The sequence below is a fragment of the Gallus gallus genome, chromosome 4 (assembly GCF_016699485.2).
Source record: "Gallus gallus isolate bGalGal1 chromosome 4, bGalGal1.mat.broiler.GRCg7b, whole genome shotgun sequence".
Lineage (NCBI taxonomy): Eukaryota > Metazoa > Chordata > Aves > Galliformes > Phasianidae > Gallus > Gallus gallus.
This window is the reverse complement of record NC_052535.1, coordinates 28549095-28565726: the sequence shown is the minus strand read 5'-3', so window position 1 is coordinate 28565726 and position 16632 is coordinate 28549095. Positions and strand designations below refer to the sequence as shown.

The following is a 16632-nucleotide window of genomic DNA, read 5'->3' as shown; positions in this document are numbered from 1 at the left end:
TCCTGCTTTGGTGATAAACAAAGTAAAAGACATTAGAGTTTCTAAAATTCCATTATTTTATAACTCAGAGATCTTCTGCCTGAAAAAGTGCTGTCTTTCAGTATTTAATCTGTAATACAGCTTTCAATTTATCTACTTATTTATTATTGAATTTACGGTAGTTCATTGAATGTGAAGCTTTCATAACACTCTTTAAAAACCTGAATCTGTTCCTCTTTTTTGGATATCTTGGAGTTGTCTACAGGAGGAGAACAAATCTCGTGCCCAGAGATTTCTAATCAAAATTCTTCTGTGAGTGTTTTCATGTTGTCTTTTGACAAGATGGTTATTATCCCACTAATCTTAAGGAGTGTAAAATGTATATGTATAATTATAATATGCTGCATACAATAGCAAGAATCAGTCATCTTGGTAAAATTTTGTGCAGACTCTGGGTTCCTTCTCTAAAAACAAAATTCAGAGAAGACAAATGACAAGAAATTTACCTCAGCATCTACCCACAGTGGAGAGAAACTCCACAATTGTCTGATACATTACAATGCTTTTCACCGTCACCTCTTGTATTTCTGAATAACTCCACGTACTGTTGTGAAACTCATTACAAAGCTGGGCTGTTTTTCAAAGCTGACTGCTTCTATGGGTGGGGGCAGTAATAACTTGTTTCTTCTGTGTTTCTTTTTATGTTTCCATGGTCTGCTAGTCCCAAGTATGAGCAAATTGTGCACAGCCGTGCTTACATGGGCAATAATATATATTCTTTGCTCTCCAGGGGCAGCTTCTTGCATTTTTTTGCCTTCAAAACAAGATTCTGCAAAAATTTGTCCATCGCTGTGTCATCATAATACATAGCATTACTTTTGTGTTGCTAGAGAGAAGCTTGTTGTAGCTTGGATCTAGCACAATATTATCTTGACGTACACTAGAGTACACACAATTACTTAACTGATAGTTAACGTTCATGGGCAAAGCTTTTCCTAGATAGATGGAGCTTAAAAATAACCAGTGACCTCTGACTCTCCATCTGGCTGCACTTGGTTTAAAGCTGGGCTGTGTAATGCTAGATAAGCAGAGGAACTTCACCACCTTTTGTTGTGAGAGCCTTTTATGGCCCAGAAGGATTATATGGATGTGTCTGAAAAGCAGAGAAGCTCAGGGACAGGTCAGAGAGACAAGCAAGGAGTGAGGGAGTGGAAAATTATGCTTTTTTTTTTTTTTAGTTCCTTTTGGAGCAGGAGTGTACTCACAACCCTCTTTGTCACTTTTCCTAGTGCTGTTTCCTCATTTATCAATGTTTTTTTTCTGCTCCCAAATGTGTCCGTGCAGGGATATTTGGTGTACTACTGGCTTTATTTTAATGCTGGGGGTTGTAACTTGGATGGGTGGTCCTGTTTCTTGTTTTTATGATGCTGCCAGTATTTGACCCTGGAGCATTGCAGAGGGGCATAGTAGCAGATACGCTCTGCTGTAAATTTGCCTCACTCAGATGGCTCCTTTTACCCTGCTTGGAGTGCTATGGGGTAGCCTTTCTGGTAAAAACCTCAGTTTGCTGCCTCCTCAGCTGAAGGAGCCCGCAATTTATCCCTCTTGCTGATGCATATACGCACGCATCTTAAATGGGTTGGTAAGTAATCATTATCTTGAAGTGGCAGGCGGTAATTGCTGTATTAAAATTCTATGTAGCTTATTTGCTGTGCAGAACTACAGCAGAACTGTATGTACTTCGCCAAGCAAGTTGATTAGAGATGCCTTAGGCATCATCTTTTCCAATTTTTAAAAGATTAATCATGCATAGTTTTCATATTAACTTAGAATAGGGCAAGGGGTGAATATGAGACAGTTCTTGCAGCATGCTCTGCATGTTCTGTATCTTTTTATGAGCCCAGGCTAACCTCTGTCTGTCTCTGATGACCTATCCTGAAAGAAGAAAAGAGAAATATTGTAATGAATCCACCTTCTCCAGGCAGGGTTTCTGTTCCCTCTGGAAAAGATACAAATGAAAAGAAATGTTGGAGATGGTGAGCGTTCCTGTTGACCTTGCCAGCACTAGAATAGCTATGGTAATGTACGCTAGCATATGTCACAGTGTTAACATAGTCAAGGTGGAGAAGCTGCCTAGCAGAGGTGCAGGGTGTTTGCATTGTACAAAAAATGACAAATGACATAAGCTAAGCTTGCAAAACGACTCAGCTGTTAGTGAATCTGTTTCTATGCCAGAGATTTTGCTATCTTTGTTTGGGCTGACAGTGATTTATTCTGCCCTCCAATGCCAGCTGATGTAGTTGTGATGGAAAACCTTGTTGTACAGTGTCCTGCAGTAAGTACAGGAATTACAAAGAGTAACTTTTGCACATCTAATAATATCTAGAGAAGAAACAGAGACTAGCAAGTGCTTTGGTGGTTACTTGTCTTTGTGCAACTGAATGCAACAATTCTGCCTAAGCAATGATATTCTTGTTCAGCTTCACATTCTATGAGGAAGACTGGTTCTGGTCTAACAATAAAACTAGAAGAAGCATGTTGTACCACATGGCTTTATTTCCATTGTGATGGGTCCAGCTGAGTTTTGAGAATGGATCTGTTGTGTTTATACCGCAGACTGGAGAGGTGCCTGCCTAAAATGAACTGGGGTGGATGGTAGAACCAGAGCAGCCACAGAAGCATGGATATCCCAGATGAGAAGATGCCCGTGCCTGTCCCCGTTCAAGTGGTCTGAGGCATTTCTGTTGTGTAGGTGGGTGTCCATGTGTAAATTAAAGACCCAAACCATGCACTGAAAGGCTTACAGCCCACTGAAACATGACTATTAATCAGATTAAAGTTAAGCATAGGAGACACTGAATAAGTAGTGAGACCCGTGACGTTAGCTGTGGATACAAGAAAGGGGAAGTGTGAGTATCAGCTGATGATAAAAACAGAATTATCAGGACCTGTTGTCTGCAGTCATTTGGAAGCTCTAAATTGTGTTCATGGATGAAAAGCAGTGTGAAAAATTCCCTCTTGTTCATTACTCACAGGGGAGGAAGTTTTGCAAAGATTGCCAAAACCTACATTAGAAAACTTGATGTACCCTAACATAAGTAAAAAGCTCAATTTGATGTTTATAGTTCACTAATCTGTAATGATTTCCACAGCAAACAGTGGTATCAAAAGTACAAGGCTATGATGAAAGGTACGAAAGAGCAAATTTCATATTGATAATGAGTATACTGAACCCAAGAGACAAAGGAGGGCGGACTGCTTTCTCTTTAAAGCAATGGAAATTACTTGATAGCCATGTAAAAATAAAATGATCAGTACTGTCAGTGTCTCTGTGATTAGATGCTGAGGTTGGTCAGCGATTGTCATTGGATGAGATTCTGGAATAAGCATAGTAAAATCACATAGACTTGGCCATGCATTTCTTTCTGCACTGCTGTGCAAAAAGTAAATGTGCACAGTTGCTTCCTTTTTTCTTCTGTTGCTTGTGCAGTGTGATATATAAATTTCCCATGTTCCTGATTACTACTGCCAGCTGGTAGAGTTAATTTTGCAGTGAAGGTAGTTTATAGTATAGGGTTCGCATTTTCTTGATGGTTCATGACAGAGGTTGTTGTGCAGCTAACACACATTTCTTTCAACAACTGGATGCAAGAATGTACTCATGGAACTTCCTCTCTGTCCCCTCAGGAGAATGTGAAGCTGAATCTTTCTTCCTCTTAATTTGGCTTTTCTATTTTTCACATATAACTTGTGTGCTGGGGCTAGCAATGGACTTAGTAATTTCAGTGTACAAATGCTGTTTACTTGAAAATGAAGATCTGCCAAAGTTTCTCCCTTGCATTATTGTGATCCATTAAATCTGTTTGAATCTGGGTTGTTTTTTTAAAAAATTGCTATTTGCTATTGAATATGTATTTTAAAAGATCATCAAGCCAATATTCTGCTGAAGTTGTCTTTCTTACATCTAGAAACCTCTACCCAAATAAGCAAGAGCTAAAGATCTCTCAGAGAACTGAATAACATTCAGATAGTTAATGCCTTAAATACTATTAACCGGTATCCCTTGAAGGATATTTTGTCCTTGTTAAACACTGACACATAGATTATCTGGTTTAAGATAATTGAATGAAGACTGTATGAATTATAAGAAATAAAACAACTACGGTGGGAAAATTATTGTTCTTGTTTTATTTTGTCATCTAAACTACCCCCATTTTGGGTTGTCTCTTAGAGCAGAGTTGGCCCACATCAAGTTAATGTTGCTCACAAGAGGACACGAGGAAGGTGCTGCACTGGAGCATCAGTCCAGTGGTGCAGAGTCTCACTATACTGATGTTCCACTTCTTCCCCACTGCAGCTCATACGGGCTCAGCCAACTTTGTACTTCAAGAGAGTTTTACTAAAAAAAGGTTAATAAAGATCAGATTATGTTTTTCTGGGGGAATTAGTTTAAAATATTTAAGCATTACAAAGGTTTCTGACCTAAATGAACAATGTAAGAGAACCAGGGGTCTACTTTACCTTTGGCTTTTTTTCCACCTGGAGAAGACTCAGCGTAATAGTTAAAACTCACTATAACCCGTCTCTCAGAGGTCTCATTCAGAAATTTATCTTCCTCATCTTGGCATTTAAATCTGACCACTACTTCCCAAGGAATTTAAAAGAGAAATGTTAAAATGTTTAAGTGCATACAGATGCCAAATTGCTCTTCTGAATTATATTCAACAACCTTAATGGAAAATATAATCCTGAGTTAGAAATCAGGAAGATCAGGGTTCATTGTTATTATTTTTTAAATCTATTTCCTTAAAGTTGTTGAAAGGTATAACCTTGAAAAATTCACTCTAAAGTGAATCTGGAAGAATTGGAAAAGGAGAATTGTTGTGGGATTCTTTTGGGGGGGGGTGGTTTTTGTTTGTTTGTTTCTTGACCATATGGTCTAAAACAAAAGAAAACAATTCAGATAAAAATAAAGAAAATACCTTTTTTCTCCAAAGTGGAAGGATGTCTGAAAAGCACTCGTGCAAATTCATGGTGGAGGCCATTAATACAGTAACAATTCAGATGCATCTTCTGCGTCAAGAACCCTTGGATCCGTGGCTGTTGCAGCTCTCTTTCTTGGGAGACCCAGTGAAGGGTGGCCTTAATCTGATGTACAGTAGTTAATGAGGTAACCAGAAATGACTTGTTTGTTGTCAAAAGAAATGTTCCTAGAGGAAAAAGATGAGTACTATTGGCTCAGTATTAACCACAGTACTCTGGACCCACTTCTTTCCACTGTGCTGTGTCTGAACAATGTTTACGGGACTGGACCAAGCCATGATGTCACTCATGTTTCGAAGGTGTAGGTGAAGGCAAAAGCAGCCTAGCTGTTGAGATGAGGTGGTACAACCTCCCTTCTCCTTCTGAGGAGGTGTCACCCTTTGAAGACTGCAGTTTGGTTTGATTTATCCAAAACATTTCTATTCTATTTCTGTCTGAAGTCGCTTTGGATGCAAAGCAAAAGGTGTTTTTCTGACTGAACAGGTTTTGTTGATATACGCACTGGGGGCTGGAGAGAATGCAGAGATAAGCATACAGCAGCCGAATTGTGTAAATGAGCAGTTGTGACCCTGAGTTGTTCCAGTAGTTCTGTGATTTAATACTCTCTGCTTCAAGTGCGATTTACTGCACAGTCTGCATCCGCAGAGTCTACAGCGCAGAATTTCGTTGTGGTAGATGCATCTATTAAATGGCTTCCAGCTTCCTTTATGCATTATTCCAAGAGGGGAAAATATATAGAATGGGAGGCAAGAAATGTTTTATTGCAAGGTATAAAGAAAGGAGGATTAAAAAACTAGAAAGAAAGAAATTGGCAATTGCTAGTTGGCTGTTCATGTTAATCCTCTTTAACACCCACGTGACTTCAGCTGGAAAGCCTCTCACATTTTTCAATCTGTTGTGGAGCACCGAGCTTAGTGACAGTTATAAGAACCTTTAAAAATCTTTAAGCAGTTTGTATCCCCTCTCAGTGTCACTCTGTGCCTTGGCAGGCCGGCACTGCTCGGAGACCTAGAGCTGAATGATAAGTACAAGCCCCATTTCTATGTATAGTCTGTTGTGCCATGGCTAGTGGTTCAAAGTGACATGTCAGACACTGATATGTGGATTTCAATAAAAAATTTTGGAAGAGGGTTTAAGCAGGATTTTTATTTTCAAAGTGCAATTTGATAATTTTTAGTGTGTGCCATAAAAACACACCCTGGAACTCCCTGATTTCAGAGGTATTTCAGAACTGCCTGAGAGCATAATTATGAATGCTTTCCTTCTTGAATGACCATACAGGTAATAAATAAAAAAGGCAGAGTACAATAGATCATTTTTGTCTGTTGCATTGTCAAGGCCATGGCTCATATATCATTTGCAGTACTTATCCAGGTTGATTTTGATACTGCAAGAAGCTCAGTTTTGCTGCCACGTATGCTGAGACCTACAGTCACAGGGTTATTTTTGTTGTTTTTTTCTCTACTCGCAGATCTCTTACATGGATTATCATGAGATATAGACTAACTGAGAGCAATTTTACAAATAATTCTGGCATATGTGGCTTGCCAGTGTGGAGAAACTATCATAATTTTTTCAGACCTTAAAATGTAATGTGTACTCTTGGCCATTCAGAAGAAATATCAAACAACAAGAAAATGGTCAGGCTTATGGTGTTTGGTTTTTTTGTTTGTTTGTTTTTCCAGCATTAATTTTTTCTGTGTCATCTAAGCTTGAGAACTGAATAGCAGAGCTGACTGTTTGAAGTGCTGCTGGTATGCTGAACTGCAGTGGAGCTGATTTTTCTGTTTGGTAGTTTCATGCTGTCTGTATTTTGCTGAAATTTCAAACATGGTGATACTGATGAACTTTACTAATGATCCCTTTCATATGGTAAGAAATGAGATATGTCACAGCCTGGAAGCACCGAACAAGTCATTTAGCTGTTTGCAGAAGTCATCCTTTATGAGAGCTTGGATATTGCTGTGTGAATGCTTCAGTTACTTTGGATCCTGATATACACAGTAAACTTACAGAAATTAAATGAGGGATAAATCAGAGACGATATATCTTAAAAGGTCTCTCTTGCATAGTGATTGTGTATATGTCATAAATGCATATGTGGATCTGTTTTGTCATACAAGGTATTATTCTTAAATCAAATTTTGATTCATTTACTCTTGCAGAGTCTTTCTCCTACTTGGTTTCCAGGTCCTATCTTGTATTAATGAGCACAGCGGCGATTTTAACGCAGTGCTTTATAAACATAAATGTTGCCAGTATGGTTTCATGCACAGCTTCTTTGTTAACTCAGAAGGTCATTGTAAAACTCATGTATGCATGTAAATTAAAAACAAATGGATTGTATGATTTTAAAATGACGTGGTGAGGATAATTAAAAATGAGACGTCACCTACAGAGGGAAAGCCCTTAGGGGACGTGACCCCCTACAAATCTGGGCACCTGCCCCACAGATCCTACCCTACCGGCCCTAAAGTTCTGATGGCAGGTAGCACAGCTCACTGGGAATGCTGAATAGGATTTGAAATGATTTTTTTTTAAATGAAGTAACAGTGGAGCATTGTATGACTGCACTTATATAAACCTTCCACCAGGTGATATTTGAAAGGTAAAACCTAGAAAGGGACAATGTATGAATGGAAGCAGCCAGGCAGGCTGGGGGAGTGGCCATCAGTTTATGCACACAACTGCATTTTCAACATAATTAGCTGTCTAATTGAGCATTATAATTTAACTGACACATTTAAACATGTAATTTATTTGAATGCACGCTGCTTGTAATCTGTTTATAATGTTTTCCTCTTCAGGATGGTGTCAGACTCTAGAGGATAAAAATATCTTTCGGACGAACAGAAAAGTAACCAAAATGAATACATCAAAGAGCCCCAAATGTGAGCAAATTTCTACAATTCTGGATTTGAAGAGGAGTTGGGTAGCAGAAATGGCATGCAGGTACAGTTAAGCAAAACCTGGCTATCTACTCAGCATAATTGTAAGTGGAAGCAGCATTTTATTATTTCAAATACCAGGAAGGTTGTACAGAATGTCACATCCTCAGGTTTTCATGCAAAGCTGACTGGTTTGCCTGGCAGTGAGGTAGGAAGGACATTTTGGTAACTGAGAGGTTTAAACTGCACATCTGTCTTGTCTGGAGCAAAGAAGCATCCCTTTCTCGAGGTGATAGATATTGCCAATAGGCACAATTCAATTTGCTCAAAGAGGCAATTGAAAATGTTTGCCCTGGGTACTTCCCGCACAATCAGACCAATTTATATTTATTTTCAGGGGCAGATTCTGGACCTGAAGCTGATGGGCTCTGCCACAAGTAATCACACAGATACAGGTTTTTCTTCTGCACTGATGATGCTGGGGTTGTGCTGATGCCTGCCTGCCTGCCTGCCATTTTGGTGCTATTTCTTGCAGTCTGTACAGCAATGCTTTGGGTATGACTGGCTCTCTTCGTATCTGAACAGGAACAAAGCCATATATTCCCTAGGCTCTGTTAAAATTCAGAGACCAGCCTGTGAACTGGTTAGAGAGGAAGGAGCCAAAAGTCCTTTCATCTACTCTTGCATACTCCCCGATGAGCTGAAATATGCAGTTTACTATGCACCTGGATGTTTATTTTCAAGGAGAAAAACAAACTAATACATATTTATTTTTGTTCCCACAGTATTATTTTTTACTTTCAGGCTATATTTGCTGAACAAAATAGTTGCAGGTTTCCTTTTAACCTAATAAACTTTTGTACTGTTGCACCTCATTATATATTTTGTGGCATTGGGTTTTGAATCTGCTGCTTCAATTACAGAAACTGCCAACAGACGTGAAAATCCAGAAGACAGAGGCTGAAGCGTTCCTGCCTTTTAGCTTTGGAATTACTTTTGCATACTCTGACAGTTTTCCCTTATAAACGAGGTTGGTGATAGCTACAGCTATGGAATGCAAGAAAACTGATGCAAACTTTGCCACCAGAATTAAGAAGAAAACATTTTTTTCAAACCAGAAGTTGGCGCAATTCCTGTTTTTCTGTCTTCACCTTCCTCCCTGCTCTCCCAGGTCTGTTACTTATTATCAGAAGTGGGGAAGAGGAAGTATATGCAAGGTCACATAAGAGGAAATACAAATGTGTGTGTGTTTTGCCCTGAGGAGTTGCAGCTTCCTTTCTGAGAAGACATAGTAGGATTTTGTGTCGTTTCAGTTTATTGTACTCAGAAAAGGATAAGAGTTGATGTAAAAGGTTTTACCCTTGGTGTATGTAAGGCTAGGAATTTTAGTCTTGGCCTTTAGCCTAAGTGATTGAAAATGCATTTGTATTATTTGTTTAACTGACCAGAAAATGCACCGAGTGGATGATGCATTGGACTGTGTAGAGTGGGAAGATAAATTCGTTTTCAGATTAAAAAAGGTGGATTCGCTTATGAGGAGATCCTGAAGTTTAAAGAGATGTTTTCTGTATATGTGGATAGGTTAGGCTGAGGTAGGATAATCTCAACAGAGAAAATTAAAACGGTGTGTAAAAGCTCTCCAAAATCTTGGAGAGACTCACCAATCACTGTGGTGGTACTGTGTTGGTGCATTGGTTCCCAAATACCCAGTTGCATGTGTGTCATGCAGAAGACTGGAGACTCGGAACTCATCCAGAAAAACAGGACTGGAGGAGATTAAAAGAGAGTTAGGAAGACAAATGGTTTCTCAGAGCATCATTTCTCATTTCCAGGTCTCTGACAGAGCAATTGTCAAGAGTCTGGACTCCTATTTTGTCACCCAGTGTGTTCAGAATAACTTTTGTCTTGGGAAGTAATATTAGAAATATAAAGCCAAACACATTCTGTTAAGTAAAATTATTTACTACTTTGACCTTTCAGTCCTTTGTGCCGTGGTTCACAAAGGTATCCTCCATTCTTTACAGCTTACCCAGGCTGTCTGTACAAGGAGGACAGTCCATCAAAGCTACTCTTTTCCAGCATCAGGATCTGTTGGCACTTTTTTGGTGTTTTGACTGTTAGTGCCTCTTCTGCTTTTTTTTTTGTGGTGATAAAGGAGCAGTGAAGCCTTTTCCATTTGAAAAAGAACCTGCTGAGCTTAGGGCACACCCCTTATTTGCCATTACCAAGAGAATGACCCTTGCAAGCCAGCTGCTCTAATTGTGTGCTCGCAGCTCAGGCAAAAAATGCTCTAAGAATTTACGTTTTTTAAGAGTTGGTATTGATAATGAGGCATATTAAAAAATTCAAATTATCTTTTATTAATGAGTAAGGATGGTGCCTATAGAAGAATCACAGGGAAGACGAAACAGTGAAGGGCATGGATAGTTTATGATGGAGCTACAAGGATCTACATGCTATGAGTGTCAAGGTCTGAACCCAGGATTTTAGTCCTAATTCACTAACCTTTCACCCTGGTAGCTCAGTTTCCTTAGATAATGAGGCCACTGGATGGAGAGGAAGAAGTCTGCCACATGTGGTTTAAGTTAGTGTGGTTGAGTCTGCACTGGAATAGATATGGCTGCCTCCAGACTATGTTAAGAAATGGCAGGTGCCCTGGTAATGGCTCACTGAGGTTTCTGTTTGACTGTGCACTAGTGCAGATGCACAAGTGTTATAGTTGGAAACAACGACATTATACACTTCACTCATAAGAGAGAAACAGAAATGTATTTACTGATTCAATATAGATATAATGTAGTGATTTGAGAGTGACTTAACAAGATTTGAGATGGCTGTATGCACTTGATTATTTACTGCATAGATGTTAGGGTTAAAAACACGCATACAGGAGACCCTCCCGTTGAGTCACAATGTTCAAAGTGGAACCCCTTGCTTTCTAAAATCCTTGAACCAAAGAGGGAAGGAGCTTAAGTGCAGCTGGATCCACTCTTAGTCCCAGGCTTGGTCAATAGTTTATGCCTAAGGGACTGTATGTGCACAATCAATCTAAAATGTGATTTTGGCAAAGCTAACAAAGCTTACACAGTGAACCTAAGATATAATCTTAATGAAGCTAGCTAGACTTAAAAGAAACTATTAGTCACACACCCAGGATCTGCATTGGCAAGGCGTCTTGTTATCAAGGTGTAAGGGATCTCTGCATGACCTCGAGAGGCATCCCTACGTGATGTGAGACTCTATCTTGCAGCCCCACCGTTGTGCAGGAGAGCTCAAGGAGCTCTTGGACTGCTCATTATTTATGGAGTAAGATAAATGTATTCACAGTCATACTTTGTTTTTAGGGGTCTTAGCTGTTGAACCAGGTGTCTGCTATCAGTTCTTTCATTCTCCCAGTGTGAGACTTGTGGTTGTTAATCTGTGAGAGTGCTATCAGTACTGTTGCTCACTGTCTTCCTGTGCAAGACTGGGCTGGAGGAGGAAGTTGGGAGAAAAAAGTCAAGGAGAGAACATCATCACAATGAGTCTGGCTTAGAGCTGGTTGGTCAATTCCTCCTGAAATGAGCAACGCTGAAATAGCCTGAGGGGCAAGCAGGACAATAAAATAGCCCTGAGATAAGCTATTTGTTTGCTTGATAGAGGTTTAATAAGCTATCTGCAGTCACGATGGATGCTGAAATCAAAGAATGAATGAGACTTTGTTCACGGGGATTCGTTCTTTGCCTTGGGAGGTGGCATTGAAAAGTATGGAAAAATAAGAGAAATTTCTGAATAGCTCTACTTCGGCTCAGAATTTATAGAGTGTACTTAAAGTGAGAGAAAAGGTGAGAAATGAAAAAGGAAAATGAAAGTAAAGGAGCAACAAATGGCGAAATACCCCAGGCATACCAGACTTGTTACTGTAGTGTATGAGGATGTGTCCTTAAATCTATGTGGTTTTCAGAGAGCCAAATTGGGATACTGTACTTTCCCTAGATTCTCTGAAGGAATTTAATATACTGAAGTTAATTATTAGTAAATTATATCTTCAAATGATTGTCTCGATCTCTCTGCTTAGACTATCTTCTTGTCAAATAAATATTTATTTCAACTTTTTAAAATTAAGAGTAAAGAAGTCTGCATTATGTAACCTAGACAAAAATTGATACAGGAGGAGGCCAAACTTCCCCCCGCTTAAGTTTCTGTGATACTTAAGTATTCATGTGATTTACAGTAGAGCATTGTTCAGTACCTTCTTCTAGTCCTACCTGGATGGGCAGTACTTCTGAAGAGTATATTGTGAATGTGGAAAAGAGGAACTCCACTTTCAAAGAAGAAACAGAAGCTGACCTCAGCACTAAGATGCTCTTCTCTATTGAAATGTAGGAATAATATATGGAGCAGCACTAGTACAAACTGCTGAACTGCCTTGGCAGCACTCCAAACGACTGCTCTTTCTGATGGAGTTTTTAATACTTCAAGAAGACATAGTGTGCACATTTAGATGCCAATAAAACAATTCCCTGTAGAATCCATAGGCCACATTTCATTGCTAAATTATGATGCCAGTGTGAATGATTGACCACCAATCGCCAGTGAAGCATTTCTGCACACCCACGTTGAGTAGTGCTTTTGCTTTTTCTCTGTTTTAATCCCTCCTTTTGGTAAATTCTGTCACTGCTTCAGCCCTTGACTGAGAAGATTTTGTCCATCTCTAAAGGGACGTGTTGTGCCATTGCTGCTGATGTTAAAGAAGTGCTAACTACCTGACAATTTATTGACTGGAGCCTGACCTTGTTGTGTTCATGAGCTGCAAGATGCTGTGGCCAGGACTTGGTTGGTCTCCAGACAAAGAGCTGTATTAAATGAACCAGAGGAGAAATCCACAGATGCAATTCTATTGCTGCATCTGGCAATTGAGAGAGGAATGAGAAGGGAACTAAAAATCCCATTACAATTATTCTTGGGTGCTTGGGTAAGAGTTTTCTGTTTCAGAAAAATCAAATAACTTAGACTACATGAAGCAAAGATTCAAAGTTGCATGCAAGAGGAGGGGAATGAGCTCATTAAACTTGACAAGAAAGAAGAGTGGCCTTCTTTTGGGGTGAGTTTGAGGAATTGGAGTTCATATTAGGAAAAGTGATCTGAAAGATTTCCCTGTGGAGTGGTCAGTACGTTGAAATTTTGCTCAAGTTTTTGAAAACTCCCCTTTCCAAGATTTTGTATAGATTATTTTAATAACAGGACTCAGTGGCTGGATTTCGTTGCCACGCCTGTGATTTGGGATAGGTATCATTAACTCATTAAAAGGATTTCATAGAAAATTTGACTCATCATGGGAGAATGTGATTCGCATGAAGTACAGGACCTGGCCAAATAGAGGAGGAAGGTAAGTGCCCCAGCATCCTATTTCTTGTGTATATAATACAGGATAAATTGTATGAAAAATGCAGTGAAAGCAAATAGGGATTAGTTAAACAGCCAAGTCTCAGTATGAAAATCTAAGCAACTCTTACACGATTTCTTCACATTATAAGCTTTTTTACCTCGTGTGAAGAATTCTCATCAAGAAAATGGAGAAATGAAGTAGGAAAGAAAACCTTTTTTTGTGATTATTACCTGTCTTTATTTTTTAGAAATCCTAATTTTTTCAGAAGCACCAATTAATTTTGTTGACACGCTCAGCCTAGGTTAAGTTATCTCAAGTAAAATCTCAGCTCCCCGAAGCCAACAATAAACTTGTATTTCTGCCAGGAATCTGTGCATTTTTGACAGAAATTTACCACAAAGTCTTGATTATTGAAAGCCATGGGATATCTCAGTGTGCACATGCAAAAGATGAGGAAGAATAACATAGAGACTCTGAAAGTTGTTGTCTCATTCTGCTGAGAAGAAATGCAACCATAGAAAAATTAAGAATAATAATTACATACAGCATTGCTTAGGCTCTAATTGCATAGATTCCAAATATGAAAAGTGAGATGGTATAAAGCACAATCCTTTATCCATGTATGTAGGATTTCAGTAAAAATTGGCTTTTTTCATGTGAAGTTTTCTTACTATGCACTAGGCATTAATGATTTTTGTCCATTTGAAAAAAAAAAAATCATTAAAACGTCCAACTGTTCAGTTGGAATTATCATGGTTGCAGCTGGAAATAAAGCTCTAGTAGTGAAAAATACAGGAAGGATTTCTGAAAAGCTTTGTTTTTACTTTTCTAGCTGAAAATTGATAGGCAGATATCAGCTAATTGAATCCTTCGAGTTGGAAGGGACCTTTAAAGGTCATGTAGCCCAGCTCCCCTGCAACAAACAGGGACACCTACAGCTACATCAGGTTGCTCAGAGCCTGGTCCAACCCAACCTTGAATGTCTGCAGGGATGGGACTTCCACCACCTCTCTTTGTTCCAGTGCCTCATCACCCCTACGGTAAAAAAAAAAAAACAAAAACTAAAACAAAAAAACCTCTTTCTTACATCCATACAAAATCTCCCCTCTCTTAGTTTGAAACCATTTCCCCTTGTTCTATCACAGCAGACCCCTCTAAAGAGTCTGTCCCCTTCTTTCCCACAGCCCCCCTTTAGATACTGAAAGGCTGTCATCAGGTTTCCCCCGAGCCTTCTCTTCTTCAGGCTGAATAGCCCTGGAAATGGAGATAGAATCTTTCAGAAGTATTTGCTTTCTAAACTGCTGTCGTTGTCTGTAGGCTTCTTGGAAGCAGATTTCTATTTTCTGACTGCATAGGCATTTTGTTGGAAGTCTTTTACTGAAAATTCATGAAATAACATTTGAATTGCTTTTGGATTTCTTCTAGGTTTTTGTTTGATTTTTAAAACCTATGAACTGGGGAACTATTTCATTCCTTCTCCACCCTTTTTTTTTTCTCTTTCTTCTAAGTATCTTTGTATCCAGCACAAAGTGGAATGCAAAATAATTGAGTAATTTGTGAGACTGACTACAAAATAGCATCCCCCAGCTTTCTTTCTCTATAATTCCCTTTTTTAACTAAAACTTTGGCTTGCAGTAGAGGCTGTACCATCTTCTTACAGTTCCAGGTTTTCTTTATAACATTAAAACCCATCTTGATCTACTGGGATTTCTGTATATGATGATGTTTTTCTCACTTAATTCCCAGTAACACCTGAGCATTTAAACTGCTTACAGATATTTTTTCCCAGAGTTAGTTAAAATATTTCTTAACATTACAAAAGGAACAGAAAATCCCCAGTCACAAGTTATTACTGCTAGATAGTCTACACGAAACAAAGACTTGTAGGTATTTTGTCCTCCTTTGACGTGTGAAACCAGACTACCACTTTCCTACAGAGCTGCTTTCTGAGGCTCTCAAGCAGTTTGGGATTATGCAGAGAAAACTCAGCCCAGTTTTCTAAACAACTTTTTCGTGCCGTGCCACCCACACAGAGAAGTTTGGGGTTTTCCTTGCCTCGCCATACTTCCTTTTATTCTGTGTCTCCAGTGGCTGTGGCAATGTGTGGCCTGGAGGCTTGACTTGTGACTCTTGAGTTGCTTGATGCAATGAGCTAGTATGCAAATGCCTGGAAGGATAATGAAAACATGCCTGCTACACCTCAAAATCAAGGAGTTTATGTGGGCTTGAGAAGTTGAAACTCAAGTCCAGACTTGAATTTCAAGGTGTGTGTGTTTGTGTTTGGTAGCATTTCTCAGGGGAAATATCCATACTGTAGCTACTTCAGAGACAAGGTCTAGTGGTGTGCAGGAATCTGGCACAAGCCCTGCTAGTACCAACTCTGCATCAAGGCTTTTCAGCCTGTGAAACACTGTCCCACGGCTGATGGTGCAGTTCTGAAGGAAGCCATGTAACTATAATCATCTCTGTTATGTTTGAAAATGGTTGCTCAGGAGAAAATGTCTGGGGAGTGAGGGGAAAGAAAGCAAAGAGAAACAATAAAAAGCTTTGCACAATGCCAGCTGCCATCGGGGGCTGAAGGTTTGTTTTCAGAGCATCGTCGTTAGAAACATTGCTTCCAATAATTTCATCAGTCTAAAGAAAATGGTACCTTTTATCTTTTTGTTCTGTTTCCAGCTCAGGTTTTTATGGAAGAAGAGGGCTGTTCTGAACGTCAGGCAGGTTAAGCCCCGCGCCTTCAGAAGAGCTCTCTGAAAAAGGCTGAGTGCTGTGCTGTGGTTGCCCAGGGATGGTACCACAGCCCACGGTGGGCTGCAGGTGATGGAAACAGGTTTGGAACGTGTGGCATATCATGGGGCAGCAGTGGGCATTCTCGGCAGAGGATTCTCATGAAATTTCCAGAAAACCACAAACCATCCCCGAGCACTGAATAAGTATTCTTTGTTCTGATAGTTTGAAGTAAGCTTTGAATGCGGGAACTTGTTTGATATTAATGGATAGCATAGAGAAGTGCTGTACACTGCAGTGCTTACTGGGAAGGCTGCAAATAGAGTAATCATGAGCAAGCTGCCAATAGTTCAGAAAAAGGCTTTTCTGCGTCTATTCTTCCTTGATTATTCACACTTTAGACAGTTTGGTGGGAGTTCCACATAGTCTTAAGCTTTCCATGCCGACTGTGCTCCCCTAATGGAAGCAGCAAGTACCCTTTTCCCTGTGTGGGGGAGTGTTACTAGTGATGTCCAAAGGGCAAATGTGGATTCAGAACATTTTTGCATTCTTTTGGCTAGGGATCAGATGAAATTAGAAAGCCATTTGACTGCCCAGCGCTTGTACTGATGCAGATGGCTGGGTGGT

At 39.5% G+C, this 16632-nt stretch overlaps 1 long non-coding RNA gene across 1 annotated transcript; it reads left to right on the top strand.

The window, feature by feature from the left end:
- The first annotated feature begins 222 nt into the window (after positions 1-222).
- Positions 223-14241, top strand: LOC101751121. Its single transcript, XR_006939212.1, has 3 exons — positions 223-291; positions 2596-7974; positions 8308-14241. It is a non-coding gene; the product is annotated as an uncharacterized LOC101751121 (long non-coding RNA).
- The last annotated feature ends 2391 nt before the right edge of the window (positions 14242-16632 follow it).